The 15,123-nt window shown below is 37.8% G+C and overlaps 1 long non-coding RNA gene across 1 annotated transcript; it reads right to left on the bottom strand.

The window, feature by feature from the left end:
• Positions 1–6,784: 6,784 nt before the first annotated feature.
• Positions 6,785–13,849, bottom strand: LOC130681038 (uncharacterized). The gene is made up of 3 exons (XR_008994080.1): positions 13,356–13,849; positions 12,637–12,766; positions 6,785–6,996 (listed from the first exon to the last, which is right to left on the bottom strand). It is a non-coding gene; the product is annotated as an uncharacterized LOC130681038 (long non-coding RNA).
• Between the last annotated feature and the right edge of the window lie 1,274 nt (positions 13,850–15,123).

Raw genomic sequence — 15,123 nt, 5'->3', positions numbered from 1 at the left:
GGGTTTCCTACAGTGTGGATGTTAAGACATTTGATGTCCCAAGTTCTCTTATGTTATTCTTATTTTTTTTAATTTTCTTCCTTTTGCTGTTCAGCCTGAGTGCTTTCCATTACTCTATCTTCCAAGTCACTAATCCATTCTTCTGCATCCTTTAGTCTGATGTTCATTCCCCCCAATTTTTTTTATTTCATCTATTTGATTATTCACTTCTGATTGGTTCCTTTTTACAATTTCTATTTCTTTGCTGAGGTCTGCCTTGAGTTCTGCTATTGTTTATTTACATCCAGTGAGTATCACTGCATTCAACTCTTTACCAGGTAGTCTGGTTAACTGTTTCATTTAGCTCCTTTTTTAGAGCCTTTTCTTGTTCTGTTCTTTGCAGCATATTCCTCTAATTTCATATGATTCTCTGTGCTTGGTTCTTTGAATTCACTGAAAGGGCTCAGTCTCCGAGTCTTGGAGTATTGGCCTTCTGGGGAAGAGTGCCCTGTGTATATTTTGTGTGCCTGTGGTTTTGGCAAGCTGGAGGCTGACAAGTGTAAGGCAGTCTTTTCATGGTGCTGGGGCTCTGAGGGTGTGGTCCCTGGGGGCAAGGCCTTGAAGGTCCATTGGAGGAGATCATGGGTGGTCACCTGTGGGTTCTGTGCTGGCATAGAGAGGGTGATGGGGCAGCAGTGGGTTGGGGATACACTCCAGGTAACTCCCAAATTGGCACCAGTTGAGGCCTTAGTGTCTCCTCATTTGCATGCCCAAGAACATGCTGGTTTGCTGGTTTGCTCAGGACCACTCCAGAGAACTCCCATGACAGGTGCCCACTGCTTCTTGCTGACAGCATGGAATCAAGCTCTGCGCACTTTTCCCCTCAGTCCCTTCATGGCTGCTCAAGGGAATTCCCATGTTAGCGCCCTACCTCCTGTGGGTGGCTGGGATCAGGCACTGTGTTTGCTGCATGTTCCCATGAGGCCTCTGCACACTCTGGATTTCCAGGGGGAATTTCTTCATCAGCACCTGTGGTCCCACTGGGACCAGGATCAGATATCACGCACATGCATTAACCCCAGCCCCTGTACTCTCTGGGCTGCCCTGGAGAATTCCCACATTGGTACCTGTCAAGTCCCACTGGTGGCCAAGTGTCAGTCCCACATGTGTGTCCCCCCAAAGTGCTCTGGGGAATTTTCTTGGTAGTACCAGCCCACAAATTTGTGCACCCTCCCTGTGAGCCAGGGAACTTTCCAGTGGTTGGGTGACAGTGAGCAGTAGGGCATGACTGCTGGATCTCCTACAGGGTACCTGGGTATGGGTGGGGATGAGGGGGCCGACCAGACCAAGTCTGAGATTGGTGTGTGTACCTAGCTCCTGCTCTGGGCCACACTAAGATGTACAGAAGGAGTACAAACAATTGCACTGGCTGGCTCCTCTGATCCCAGATTGCCTCAAACTGTTTCCTTACTAACTGGTAGGTATTTGATTTTGAAACTTAAGTTATTCCACTATGGTCTAGTTGTACTTTAAATGGCAAGGTTTTTTTTACTGCCCCTCAGGGCAGGGAGTCCATGCCTGGCTCTTTCAGGGACACCCCTCCCCCTTCCCTCTGCCAGTCACTGTGCTGGGGGTGGGTGGGTTACCCTCCTTTACCATGTCTCTGTCTCTCCTGCTGTTTTGGGTTTGTTTGTTTGTTTTTTATTTTTCTCTTCCTTGTTGTATGGAAAGTGTTCACTTCAGTTTCTGTTATTCAGGGTGAAATGCCCTGTGAATAAGTGTAGATTGGGAAAGAGTACAGTTGGGATAAGGTAGACTTAGGCTCTCTCTACTCCACATTCGTCCCAGAATACTCCATGATAAATTGCTAATGACATTTTTCAAGTTCTAAATAGAGTCTGAGTAAAAGTAATTTTGGATGATGTGATTTTGAACTAAACACTTTATTTCAGAATAAAAACAAATATTATTTGGGTGATTCATTTAAAATGATGTCATACTCATTTATAAAGCATTAATTTTGTTGCTGTTTTCTCTTAGAATATTTAGTAATTTATCCATTGACAGAATTTGGAGCAGGTTACTTTTTCTCTTGTTCTAGTATGGAATGACTTTTAAAAAAGGGAGGAAATGACTACAACTATGCTTTTCCCTTTAATTTCAGTAAGTGTTCTGGCCAACATCATATCCAACAGAGGACTCTACAGCATAGCATGCTTTCTATTCTAGAATAGTTTCTTGTCCTAATATTCTAAATTTCCTAATTTTGTCCACATGGTTTCCTCCATCATGTAAAGTCAGATTGAGAAAGAGAAGACTGACTGATCTGAAATCTATTTATTTGCTCAAAGGCTGTGTGCAGTGTGCCCAGAATTCCATACAGTACTTTAGAAGTTTCTGATCTATCCTGGGGTATGGCATATCTCATCACTTGTTTATAAAGCAGTGTTAGAAGGAACAGCCTGACCTCAATTCAGAAATCAGCAGAGTGTCTGGAAACAAAGAATGTGTAGATGTAGAATACACAGACCCAGAAATTACAAATACTAGAAACAAACACGCATTGTGAGCACTGTGGTCTATTAGTGAGAGCTGTTGATTTCTACCACATTTTTTTAAGCAAACACAATGCTCTATTTGGGGCTTTTCACCACAGAACTGTGAGCTTATTTGCTCAAGAACAGATAACATTATACCATACCTAGCAGTCAGCCCCTGAATGAATGACCTGTGGCACCTTGGAAATAGGAAGAAACTCACTTTGTTATTACTGGTTGCTCCATCTTTAGTACAACAAATGCATTTTCTACATTGCTATAAAGAAACGGGAAAGTTTCTTCAATGCATGACTCTTCTTGTGGTAATACTAGATTTCAGAAAGATTTTATAAATTTAAGTGAAAAAAATTTTCAGGGAAAAAATTTATGGTTAGTACTACGCTCTCTGGAATATAAATTACACATGTGGAAGTGGGAGAGTTGAAGAGGTGGGAAGGAAATGGGATTATAGGTTATATGACAAATGCCAAACTTTAGAGTGTCAAAAAAAAATGCTGTAACTAAGCTGTCACTGATATATCCAGGTCTATATTGCTTTTCTTCAGCTACAACATGCACTCCTCTATAAAACTAGACCACTTAATTATTGGAAGCTGATCTATAATTCTGCGATATAGTCCCAGAATATGTAAATCATGACACTCTACATTAAGTCAGTCAATACTTGTAAATTTTGCTTCAAAATTATAACTCTTAAATTTTGAGGTGAATGGCATTTTTGTTTGGGTAATCAACCATCGTTGTGATTAAATATTTTAAAATAGTTTTGCTATATAAAATTTTAGAACCATAAAGGGGCTTAAAAGGCAACTAAACAAGTCCATTATCTTACAGATAAATAAATTTGGACCAAGAAAAATTAAGTGAGTTGTCTAAGATCACACAACTTATAAGTGATGGAAACAAAATTAAAAGTCATATCTGACAGGCCCACCTTATTTTTACATTCTATTTCACTGATTATCATATAGATAGGCTATAGATAACTTTTAAAAATAAAGCATAATGCACTTATGGCAGGTTATCATACCCAATGATATACCATATGGCATCTAAATGAAAAGTTTGGCAATATTACTTAGAAGCGTCTGTTTGCGGGAACTGATAGAAATCTCATATACATGTTGGAACACCTCTTTTCATAGGGATAGTCCTGAAAAAGATGAAAAGTTCTCCCAATATTAGAACTTTGAACAATACATCTCAAAGTTTACTCTACATAGATGAGAGGATAAGTAGAGGTAGGATTTAAAATAATTGATGACCTGTGTGTAGGAAAAGTTGAATAATTTACATTATGTAATAAAAAATGAAAATGCAGGACCCCTTGCATAGTACCTTGTTATTAAAAGTACAAAAATATAAAGCTTTTTCCTCAAAGATCTTATTATTAAATGTAATTCTAAACATAACAGGGTTACTACTGCTACATGAGAAATATTAACTTACAAATTGCAAAAAAAATAATGGTGTTATAGTTTTATATAGTACCTTAAGTAATAACTTCTTACTATAGCATCTTGATTGATCATAGGATTTTTGTCTCACTTTTCTGAAAATTCATTTGCTAGATCCTCAAAATTTATATTTGGAGCAATTTTATTTACAATTGATGTGACTGACAGCAATGTTCACCACTCTAGATAAAACGCAAGGTTGCAAATAATTTTGATAATTTTTAATTTGGGGAAGGATCTTTCTTCTGATAAACTGTTTCTGGAACTAAGAATATTTATAAGCTGTGATAATATTAGGATAAATTTCTAATAAATTATTTCAAAAAATAAAATTTGGTACATCTGGACCTGATATTGTTTGCAGAACATTTTTTCAAAAAAGATTTAACTCTTCATACCGATCACTTTCTTGCAGTCTGAATTTAATTTAAATGTGAATTTATATAAAGGTATTTTATTCTTTCCTCTGACATTTCTTGTAACTTGTGGAGGTCATGTAAGAAACAAAGCAACTCCATGATTCATATGGAATTCGAAATGCCTGTCTATGCATTCTAGTGCTGTATCTTGAATTTCGAGGAAATAATTAAAAATTGTCTTCCGATATTTAAAGGTCATTCCTGAAATGAATGAAACTGGAGATTCTAAACTTTTTGAAGTGTTCTAATAACTGCCAATATTCTTTATTGCAATGTCGATATGCACACTTTTATTTTCTGGCAATTTACTGACATATTTTACTGCTTGACTGCAGGCAGATTCTGGCACAATGCTCAGACTAGAGGGTTAATACGACTGCAGATGCCTCGAGGACAGGCTCTGCAGGTAGATGAACAAGTCGGCCTCCCATCTCAGGCCTTGACATCCATGCAGAGCCCCACCTCTCTCCCATAGCCACTGCTGCTGGCACTTTCTCTGCGGCTTAGCCAATGCCAGCTCCAATCTGGTCTCAGGTCCTGTCTTGGAAAGTCCCGTAGGGCCCTGAGCTGCCCCAAGGCACATGTTTATGTACCACACCAACTGCTATGCATTCATGCTTCCCACCATGCCGATGGTACTGATAGGTGCTGGACCACAACCATATGAGGGTTTTGCCATCCACTGTGCTTCCTCCGCTCGTGTGCATGCTTTGATGTTCTGTCAGACTTTACTTAGAAAACTCAATTTCAAAGAATTTCAAGATGATGAAAGTGAAGCATTAAACAAAGCCTGGGACTCTGCCTAGTATGGGGTTTGTGCAACTAGACAGATCGCATGCCAATGAAGCTGCTCTGGTAGAGGTAATAGACTAGATAGGCCGTGTTTTAGAAGTAGCAAGATTGAAATAGTAGATAATGATTAAGTTTTGGGAAAGACTATTTTATCACATTTAATGCTCACCAGAAAGCCTTCCCAGGAGAAGAGCTTTTTTTTAACAAAATACTGATTAAATTATCCAAGGTGACCAACTATATTTTTATTATCCAATCTGAATCTTCCTAATGGCACAAAAGTAAAGTAACCATGGAAACAGGGATGAGAGGGTTTGACAAAATTAAGAACGTGACCTTATTGTTTTTTACCTGTAATGAACCCCAGTTTTCCAGGAAGAAATCCCATGCTTAGGTTATGATGGTCAGTGGGCCATCCCTTTTGTTATAGGATTTAGGCAAGCCTGCCAGAGGCCGACCAGTGGGATGGACACTGCTCACAGCTGGTTTCACACACTGAGACTGATGATGCCACACGCACATACTAAGTGTATGAAAATGTTTATTACTTACAGTAATTTTCTGCACTACAGCAAGAAATTGTTGTACACAGTAGTATTCAGACCTTTGAAAGCTGACATGTTCTCATGTCAAACTAATATTATAAAAGGCAGTGAGCCTTTTCAGTGGTTAAGTATTTTTTCAAGGTCACACAACTAATAAGTGGTGAAAACAGGATCTGAACCCAGAAGGCCTGACTTAAGAACTGCAGTCATATGTATACTCCTCAATACTGGCTCCTGGTACTACTTGGTCTCCTTTTAAACTTATGACCACACATCTCAGATAAGTACTCATCACTGCCAAAAATTAATAAATGAACCTTAGATACCTTAGAAAATCATTGTTCCACTCTCCCTGTGACTATTTCTCCACAGTCCATCCCTCTTTACTGAAGTGATGCTCTCAGCTTATATGTCACTAGGAAAAGAGACACAGTCAGGTGAGACCAACTTCATTTTCCTCCTCTAATATGGATGTAAGAATTCTCTAACATGATCTAAGATTCTCCCTTTTCTAGTCTAAGAATAAACCTTCCAGTTCTGTTGTGGAGTACATGGTCATTTTTCAAGGACTTTGATTAACAAGCAGCCCCTTTCCCTATGACATGATCATTCCCCCTTTATATTAGATCATTCTTTGAGGATAGAAATGTACCTTAACATTTTAAAAAGCTATTCTTGAAATAAGACTTTTCATGTACCCTCAATTCCATTCCATTTCATTATATCCCCATTCCATTCCACTAAAGTAGCTCTTATTAAGATTACAAATGATCTTCCTAAATTTGATGGTGAACTTTCGGTCATCCTCTTACTTGATTTCTTACCAACATTTTAATCTGAATGACCTCTCCTTCTTTGTTAAAATATGCTAGTGTTCAGATAAGTGTCCTTATAGTGGTCTTCACAGAAGCAGTACAAGCATCCCCTATGGCGCCTGAAGCAGCAGGACTGACACTGCCCCAAGTTTGGTCCATAAACCGAGACTAAGTATACGAACCAAACACATACTAAAAGGGTATGAAAAGGTTTATTACTCACATCAAAAAGCTTTCTGGGGAGAGCAGAATGATTCCCAAGCAGGTCCAAAAACAGCCCGTGAGAACAGGGAAAGGAGACTGGCTAGGTTTTTTATTGCCACTGGGGGTGGTCCAGGTAAAGCTCCTTTCACACTGGCAGATGTTTTTCAGCATTTGAACCTCTCACCAAAAGCAAAAGTGGAAGAGGCCGAGATCTCTTAGCAGGTTACCTGGATGCGGGCAAAGGAGGGAGGATTGGGCTTAAAAGCTGTGACTAGTCGAATAGCAAAAAATGTAGTCGGATCCCTTAGTACACCTGACAACATAAAAAATAAGCAAACCACTGGGCCCATCTCAGATCTCCTGAATCAGAAACTCAGATGGTAGGCACAGCAATCTCTTAACAATTTTCAGGGGATTTTGATAGACCCTCAGTTATGAAAACTAGGTACCATATTCCAACAAAACAAGGTTTATCTGTGTTTTCGCCCATCTCATGAGACGCATTTTCTGTCTCCTTTACTAGTCTTTCTTCTCTCTGGTCTCTAATTTAAAAATCCATCGAAGTCATGACTCTCAAATGTTTAACCGCACTCTGATTCTCTCCAAAGTGTTCTAATCTTATTTTTACAAATGCCTTCTCAACATCTCTTCTTGGATTTCTAAGGGGCATGTCAAATTAACCATGGCTAAAACAGGAAATCTGTTTACAGCTACTACCTTAGATATTCTCCAGACAAATCTACTCCAGAGAGAATATTTCCTCTCTCAGAAGATTACTGTCTTCTCAGTTGCTCAGGTTCTAATTGTTGGTTACTATGTAAAACCCAATATAAACTAAATTTTCTCGGTTCTTCTTTTAAAATTTCTAATATAACTTATTTTCATCACATTCTCCTCCAAATGTAATTCAGAATGCAATCATTTTTCATCTGGATCAGATCACTAATCTCATAATTTGCTTGTACTACTTCTAACCTTAATCCCATTGAGTGCATTCTCCAGGCAGCAGCCAAAGTGATTATTTAAAACAGAAATTAGATCATAATACACCCATGAATTAAAAAATATCCAAGGGCTTTTTAACAAAAGTAAAACAACTCTTTATTGTAATATTCAAAGACTTATATGATCTTTCACCTGTTTACCTCTCATCTCCTCCATTTCTCAAATCTCCTTTATTATGCACTTACTTTATCAGTAAGTAATTGATAGTCTTTCTAGCTCTCTAAGAAAGTTAAAATCAAGGGTTTTTGAATCTTATTCAGCTCTATAGCTCTAATTTATCCTAATATGAATAAACATAAATTTACCTGACACATATTAGGTAGTCAGTAAATATTGAATTACTAAATGTGTTCTAGTAGGACAATTGTAGGTGGAACATTTTAGGAACTGTATGCACAGGAGTGTTGTCATGTGTTCACTGAATCAAGAAAGAGAAAGTAATGAAGATGTCAGTCAAGGCTTGTCCTGTTCATGCCCACACTCTTGAATCAGGGGCACTGCCTAACCATGGTCCTTGTAAGTGGCTGGTCATGTTACATGTCACCACTGATTGGATCAGTATGGCAGATACCTAATCCAAAACAGCTCAATCCTAGGCAAACCAGGAGACAAAAATATAGCTAGACATGAAAGAGATGAACTCAATAGAAATGAGCGATTTGTTCAGACAATTACATACTGTTTTCTGGACATTTAAATTTAAGGTAGAAGAGAAGGTCAGCAATTGCTTACCATGTCAGAAAAAAGAAGGCATGGTAACAAGGGTGTCACATTATGTGTTAATCATGAAATTGAAAATTCACAGATTATTGCTCCTGAGATCTCTAATGCTTACTTGAATCAAGAACCACCATTCAGTTCTCCCAAGCAGGCCAGGCCTAAGCTAGTTGCAGTTTTGGAATTGTCAGGAGAAGTAATAACTAAACTGAATATTGACAAGTGACTTGGCACATGACAAACTGGATGTGGTGTGAGGTATGTAGCACACGTGATAGAAGGTGGGAAATAAATATATTTTATTCAAAAAGAACTGCATGTACAAAATATGGAAGTGTATTTTCACTAAGCAAGGCAACTATGGGTTCACTAATATCATTTCACTGTTTGGAATAAAATGAGTTGAAAGCAGATTTGAGAAAAATTGCCCAACTATATTTCTGTACAGATGAGGCACATAACAGAGAAGAGGATAAAAATGAAAGGGCCTTTTAGAAGGTTTCTAAGGAGGCAATCAGATAGTAGCTAAATGAAAAAATGATGAGAAAAAAGTCTGATGTCTAAGTAGTATAAACTAAATGAACTGGGCTTTAACTAAAAGTCAAGTAAAAGTGAAAGGGAGCATATAATAAAGTTGACAGTCTTCCCCTGTGGGAAATCATTTGTAAAAAAGAGTAACTTTGTCTCTTAATATTTTATCTTTTATTATTTTTCAGTAATAAAAATGAGTCTGATATTAACACTTTGAGAGGATCCGATCTGGTCAAGCATTCAAATGTTTGTTTTTGTATGTTGTACAAATCTGATCTTGCAGAACTGCCCTGCAAAGCTTCTTGGAAATGGAAGAATATTCTCACTAGGCATAGGTGCTTCTTCCTTCAGCTATGTTGGTATACTAGCCAAGTCTCTTTTACTCTTGAACAGCCTCAAAGAATCCACTTGTTATTCTGACAATAACATATATCATAAAGATGTACACAAAAGGAAAATAAATGAAGGTGGTTGACATTCACCAATATTTTCTTAAGAATTTCAGCTCAAGAGTTATTTCATAAAGATTCTTAAGATTTACAAAATTCTTGAGAATTTCAGCTCAAGGGTTATTTCACAGAGTTAGTAAACTCAGCTTAAACAATTTCACCACCCAAAATAGTGTACTAATTTCTAGCTGTCATGTGCCTGCAGTTATAGAGTCCCCCACAAACTGCAGCCTGGCCCCATGTGCTTTCAAGTACCCATAGATTTTTGAATCTGATTCAAACTCATCTGTAGGTCTGTGGTTTTAAGAAATAGAGAAATAAATTCAAGAATGCTCATCACTATGTGACTTATAACAGGAATAAAAGTGCTACTTTTCTCAGTAATTTAAAGCAGACTAAGTAAATTTAGAGGAAAAAATAACCTACCATTTTAGAAAATATTTCAAATAAAAAATTAAGTTATCAGATTTGTGTGTTTTTATATCAACACCCATATACAAACAGGCAGGCATACCAGAATATATACTTAACACAATTTAATTTAGTCTTTATTTATTCAGTTAGAAAATATTTACTGAGTGCTTCTTTGTGCCAGGGCCTGTGCCACATGCCAGTGACACATTAAAGAGACTTGATTCCTCACTCTGAGATCTTTATATAATGCTCTCATAGACGGAACACTTAGCTTAATTCTGATAAAAATCTTAAAAAGACAAAAATTAGGTTTCCTTTGCTCCAAGGAAGTTGAATCTACCTATAACAAATAATTGTGCAGATAAAACATATGGAAAAAATGATTAAATAGTAATAATAATATGTGCTACCCTGAAATAATATCTAAATGAGTGTTACTGCTAGAATTACTCTCCAACATCTGAGAAAAGGAAAAGTTCACTATAAATTTGTGCATAAAGGAAAGGCTTATGGAAGAATTACTTCCTACCAAAACTGGGTCGAGCTCATATTTTATAAGGGAAAAAGAAAAGACTAAAAAAGAGCATTCCAGATGCAAAGGAGACGATCAACCATATAGGTCAAAGCTGTCTTCAAGAGCACCACATTTCAAGATGCTGGGATAGACAACTGTATCCACAAAAACTAATTTTCTTTTGAGGATATTTAGTGTAAAATGCAATTATTATCAAATTAAAGAATAAGGACTTATCAGTGTTAGTGAATAAAAAGACATAGGAAAGTGGGACAAGCTAACAGTCTTTTTTCAAAGGATATTGCACCCTTGTTCTTTTCCTCGTGCTTTTCCTTGTCATGAGGGGCTGCCAGAATCACCCCCAGGTTCCCATCCACAGGCCAGTGCCTCCTTCACCTAGCTACTATAAACATAGGCTGCTAGAAACACAACTTCCCCTTTCCTGGAAACCTCCCCTTGGCTTAATGATCGTTACCTTGACCTCTAATCCACAGGCCACAACAGACTGTCCTTGCTTTTCAGATTACATGGTGGGAGCAGCCAAATACTGACTGACGTGGGGAGTATCATCACTGATGATGGCAGGTGGACAATTGATAGGCCCTGGCATGCACTAGCATGGCAATTGCTAGAATATGCAGCAGTGATAAATCAAAATATTTTGCAGGAGTAAAGGAATGTATTATATTTGCATATGCAAAATCTCAGGTGTTGGATGAATCTCAAAATCTCAAGTATGGAAGAAATTGCTAAAAATTAGGACTGTGGAATTGACTAGTTATTTTGGTAGACTGCCGATAAACTGAGGAGAGAATATGACATGCACAGACCCATTCATAAGTCTGGTATAAACTTGGAAAGTCAGATAGTCTCCTTGGCACCGATTGAGACACTCATCTTTTGCATTCTGAGTAGACAGAGGGAAACATTTGGACCTGGAAATGTAAGGGATAGAACCCTGAGGCTTTGAATAGGGATATCTGAAGACAGAATGCTCAGGTTTTCCTGAATCATATAGGACAAAAGAAGAAGCCTACTTCCCCTTGTTTGAAAATAAAAGCTTCCCCTTATTTGAACACTACTCAGAAGCCCCCATATACTAAACAAAGTTTTCTTTGCCTTGGATCTGTTATAAGCTCCCTTCTTGAAAGTCAGACCCCTTTGCAGGCCCAAACATCAGTGTACGCAGTTGGAAAAGTGCTGTGCCTGCTAATAGCTGAGCGGGATTGCATACCAAAAGAGCTGCTGGGTCTAGCTAACAGGTACAGGCAGGAAGCAAAACAGAGTAAATAAGAGCGGACAATGAGGATGCTGGGTCAGAGCGAATGGAATATGGAACTAGATAAGGAGCACAGGCATTATGGAGCTACTCTCTCATGACATAGGATTTAACAGTCTGGCAAGATTCCTAGGAGAAAACCGTAATAGGTGAATGATTTAGCTCTCACAAGCTAGGAAAAGTGGTGGCCAGACATTTCTGTTTACTCTTATGATTTAGAAAGCTGGAAAGAATATCACTTTTATCATAACAAGACATTTTCTTGAAGCCATCAGTTAGCTGCAGTCAAAGAATAAACAAAAAGCCTGAAATTAAAGGCTCCCTTCACCACCCCCATCCCAGGAAACTTAGGTAATGAGAAATAAGCTAAAATTTTATTAAAATAAAATTTTATTTTACTTTAGGCAGGCAAGCCTGTCTGTAATGCTTGGGAGTTCCAGATACAAGGATAAATTTAATACACTCACTGTCACTAGTGCAGCTGAACTGGAAAGAGCTGAGCCATCAGATGTGGGAACAGCCAATTAAAATCACAAGACAAAAAGAAAGTAACAGTGAAGCCTTTAATTACTTACTAAGATGGTAAGGGAAAGTATAGATACTCTCCTCTTAACTTCCCCTCACCAACAGATGTTCAGGTAGATAGACACAGATGAAAATCATCTCACTGCTGAGGAACCTCTGAACAGAAGCTAAAAGGGTTCTAGAGGTGTGGTGGGGGTTTGGGAGGAAGGAGAAGGGGATGGTTTAGAAGTAGAAAAATACTGAGTACTAAGTCAAAGTGGAGAAAATTATTCTTCCTGGATCTCTGATAAAGAAAATCAAGTACAGGCACTTCAGCAAGGAATGTATATATGCATAAGAGCATGGCCAATCAGGAGTTCCTTGATTGCAACTCCTTTCAGAGACTGTAATGCACTGACTGAGCACCAAGTCTCCTGTGGAGAGGGCAACTTACCCCTGAAAGTCTTGCCAGGTAAAGCCTTTGTAATTGTCAATAGTTGGACATGAAAAATCATGCATAAGTTTTCTTGGCCAAGTGCCAAACTCCTCACTCATAGGACAGTCTATGTGGACTCTCAGTGGAACTAAAAAGTTGGAACAAATAGAAAACAAATTTCAAAATGATAGATTTAATCCACTGATGTCAATAATTACATTAAATTTAAATGGCCTAATCATCCCAATTAAATGACAGAATTTTTAAGATTAGAATTAACAATAAAGTAAGAACTATGCTGCCTACATGGAATCCATTTAAAATACAGAGACATGGATTAGTTTAAGTAAAATGGAAAACGACATGCAGACATTGGCTAAAAGAAAGTTGAAGTCATAGCAACTGCAAACCATGTATGCTTCAAACAAAAGATCTTTACAAGCCATGAGACAAATAATGATGGAATTGAAGGCAAAATATATAAATCCATGACTATAGATGGATATGTCAAAGCCTCATACAGTAATTGCTAAACAAAGTAAATCAAACACCAAAAGGATACAGGAGGCAGAAAACTATGATCCATGGGCCAATGACTTGATTTTGTAAATAAAGTTTTACTGAATCATAGTTACATTTATTCATTTACATATTCTCTATGATTGCTTTCACAGTGTAACAGTGGAGTTGAACAGTTGTGACAGAAAATGTATGACCCACAATACTAAGATGCTTACCATGTTGTTCTTTAAGAAAAAGTGCTGACGTCTTATGCATTTTTATGTGTAAAGGAATCCTTACCCCTAGCACAGAAAAGAAAAAAAAGTGCTGATTCCTGATATGGAAGACCTAAACAACACTATGTATTAAGTTAACATTTATGAAATATCACCCAACAAACAACCACATAAAACAACGTGCACTTAACTGTGCACATGGAACATTCACCAAAATAGATCATACTAGGGACCATAAAACAAACCTAAATAACCTAAGAGGTAAATCACACAAAGTATACCATCAGCACACAGCAGAATTAAGATAGAAATCAGTGAAATAAATACACTGGGATGGTTGGACTCACACTCATTCATTTTAGGACTTCTAATACTGGATTAAAATGTAATCAAGATGTGTACTTGTGGAGTGAGAGACATACCAACGGAATAGAACAGAGCCCAGCGAGAGAGCCACATGAGTACTTACAGCTGAGTTTTGAAAGTACCTGAGACTTAGTTCTCATATAAGTTCTCTGATGTGAATTCTGTTGTGACATGTCATTAAGAAATTAATTCATTACATTTCCTTCAATTATGAATCATTCAGTGGATTTGGAGAACACTCTGTTGCTTAAAGGATGGCACAATATTAGAAAATCCATCAACATCATCCACCACATCAACCAAAGGAAGGACGAAAACCACATGATCATCTCCATAGGTGATAGGTGCCGAAAAAGCATTTGACAAAATTCAACATCCATTCATGATAAAAACTCTCAACAAAATGGGTATAGAGGGCAAGTACCTCAACATAACAAAGGCCATATATGACAAACCACAGCCAACATTATGCTGAACAGCGAGAAGCTGAAAGCCTTTCCTTTAAGATAGGGAACAAGACAAGGATGCCCACTCTCCCCACTTCTGTTCAGCATAGTACTGGAGGTCCTAGCCACGGCAACCAGACAACACAAAGAAATAAAATGCATCCAAACTGGTAAAGAAGAAGTTAAACTGCCCCTGTTTGCAGATGACATGGTATTGTAGTTTAAAAACCCTAAAGACTCCACTCCAAAACTACTAGATCTAATATCTGAATTCAGCAAAGGTGCAGGATACAAAATTAATAAACAGAACCTGTGGCATTCCTATACACTAACAATGAACTAACAGAGAGAGAAATCAGGAAAACAATTCCATTCACAATTGCATCAGAAAGAATAAAATACCTAGGAATCAACCTAACAAAGGAAGTGAAAGACCTATACTCTGAAAACTACAAGACACTCATGAGAGAAATTAAAGAAGATACCAATAAATGGAAACACATCCCGTGCTCATGGATAGGAAGAATTAATATTGTCAAAATGGCCATCCTGCCTAAAGCAATCAATGCAATTCCTGTCAAAATAACAACAGCACAGCAGCCCAGTTTGAAAAAGATAGATGCACCCCCATGTTCATCTCAGCACTATTTACAATAGCCAAGAAATGGAAGCAACCTAAGTGTCCATCAGTAGATGAATGGATAAAGAAGATGTGATACATATACACAATGGAATATTATTCAGTCATAAGAAGAAGACAAATCCTACCATTTGCAACAACATGGATGAAGCTAGAGGGTCTTATGCTCAGTGAAATAAGCCAGGCAGAGAAAGACAAGGACCAGATGATTTCACTCATATGTGGAGTATAAGAACAAAGAAAAAACTGAAGGAACAAAACAGCCACAGAATCACAGAACCCAAGAATAGACTAACAGTTTACAAAGGGAAAGGGA

Source organism: Manis pentadactyla, chromosome 15, assembly GCF_030020395.1.
Source record: "Manis pentadactyla isolate mManPen7 chromosome 15, mManPen7.hap1, whole genome shotgun sequence".
NCBI lineage: Eukaryota > Metazoa > Chordata > Mammalia > Pholidota > Manidae > Manis > Manis pentadactyla.
The sequence above is the reverse complement of the archived record's forward strand: the minus strand, read 5'-3'. Positions and strand labels throughout refer to the sequence as shown.